The sequence below is a fragment of the Pinus tabuliformis genome, chromosome X, assembly GCF_031772625.1.
Source record: "Pinus tabuliformis cultivar Carrire ecotype Pingquan chromosome X, CPIR1, whole genome shotgun sequence".
NCBI classification, from domain to species: Eukaryota; Viridiplantae; Streptophyta; class Pinopsida; order Pinales; family Pinaceae; genus Pinus; species Pinus tabuliformis.
In genome coordinates this window covers 1,175,325,492-1,175,327,499 of record NC_142308.1, presented here as the reverse complement: position 1 = coordinate 1,175,327,499, position 2,008 = coordinate 1,175,325,492, and positions in this window count along the sequence as shown.

Genomic DNA, 2,008 nt, shown 5'->3' with positions numbered 1-2,008 from the left:
CAGGATGCACCAAGGACTTCAGACCTGGTCTAAGGGAAAAATCTCAGCATAATAATCTTGCTCTCCTTTCTCTCTCCCCTTGGCCTTCCCTTTGATGTCTTTTTATACCCTCTCCAAAGTAGTTTTTTAGTTAGGAGTTGGTTGGGAACAGTTGGGCCACGGGCACTAACAGGTGATCCAGCAGGTAAACCCGCGATCACCTCCCGAAAAAGAGGAAATTATATTTTTTTAAGTGTTTTAATAGATACACGCGGGTTGGGTATAACAGACCCGCGTGTACACGCGTTTAACACAGGGCAAAGTCGCGTACAGGGAATAAAACACTGTTTTTTAAATTTTTGGACCAGGTCTGGAAGGAGGGGTTGCCCTAGGCCATAAGTGCAGCATCACAAACCATAAGAGTGAGATTTGGAGCTATAACACATGGTGCTCTTATATAACATAACGCACCGATGCGTTTTTATGTTATGGACACACCATTTTTTTGTATGATATTTTTTCTTTCTTGGAAACATCGACTTGTGACAGTGCAATTATTGTAATTTTTTAAATTCGTTATTCATCAAAAAATTGACATATATCTTATAAAAGTATTCATACAAATTAAAATTTGATTAGTGCATTTGTATATGATGTTTGGATTAATTTTTTGTATTATAAAATTTCACATCTCTTCATTTTAATATTTAATCATTCATATATTTAATCAATGGTGTAAAATTTCACAACAACATTTGATAACATATTAGAATAAATTAAAATGTATTTTATTGCGCCAAGAGGCACTTTACAACCTAGTATGGGGGTAGATCTCACGTAAAAACGTAAAAGTAAACATAAATGTAAACGTAAAAGTAGACATGTAATGTTTAACACTCAACATTTTTAATCTAATGTCATCCCTATCAATCTGTCAATGTAATTATTATTATGTATAAACACAATATAAATTTAAAATATAAAGAGATTTATGAAGACTAAAAAAAGAGGTATGGTAAATAAATAAAAATAAAAATAAACCAGAGGTATGGTAAATAAATAAAAATATCAAATAGGACTAGAAATCAACATCTAATTATATACCAAGCCTATAAGCCAAACACCATGGGCCAAATTATTATTAATAGCATGCAAAAAAACATTATTAACCCTAATATCAATATTAAAATGTTATTATTATTATTATTATTATTATTAAATCTATTATTCATATTAATATTATTCAATTTAATAAATTTGGATTAAGACAATATTAAATTTGTTATATTATAATATATATTAATATATCATGATATATATTAAATCTAGATATATATGGTAGGGAAGAACAAAGACATAGAGTGATAGAGGTGGAGAGATAGCAGAAGTGACAAGGGAGAGGAGGAATGGAGAGAGAGAGGGAGAGGAGTGATAGAGGTAGAGAAGGGTAAGAGAGAGAGAGGGAGACACAAATATGGAGGGGGAGAGAGAGAAGGAGAGAGGGAGAGGGAGACACAAAGATGAAGGGGGGAGAGAGAGAAGGAGAGAGGGAGGGAGATAGTGAGAGGATTTGAGGGCATGGAGAGAGAGGGAGAGAGATGGGGGAAGAGAGTGAGGTATGAGAGATAGGAGGAGAGAGGGCCAGATAGAGAGATGGAGTTGGAGGGGGATAGAGGTAGGGAAGAAGAAAGACATAGAGAGTGAGAAGTGGAGAGAGAGAGGGAGTGACAAGGGAGAGATGGAGAGAGAGAGTGTATGTTTAGGGCTGAGATAAAGAGACAAATAAGGAGAGATAGAGAGAAGGATAGAGAAGGAGAGAGGGAGGGATATAGTAACATACTTGGAGAGAGAGAGAGTATGTTTATGGGTGAGATAAAGAGACAAAGAAGGAGAGATAGAGAGAAGGATAGAGGGATGGATATAGTAACATACTTGGATAGAGAGAGAGAGAGAGAGAGAGGTAAGAGAGAAAGGGAGATATAGGAAGAATGAGACACATGACTTGAGAGAGAGGAGGAGAGTGATGGGG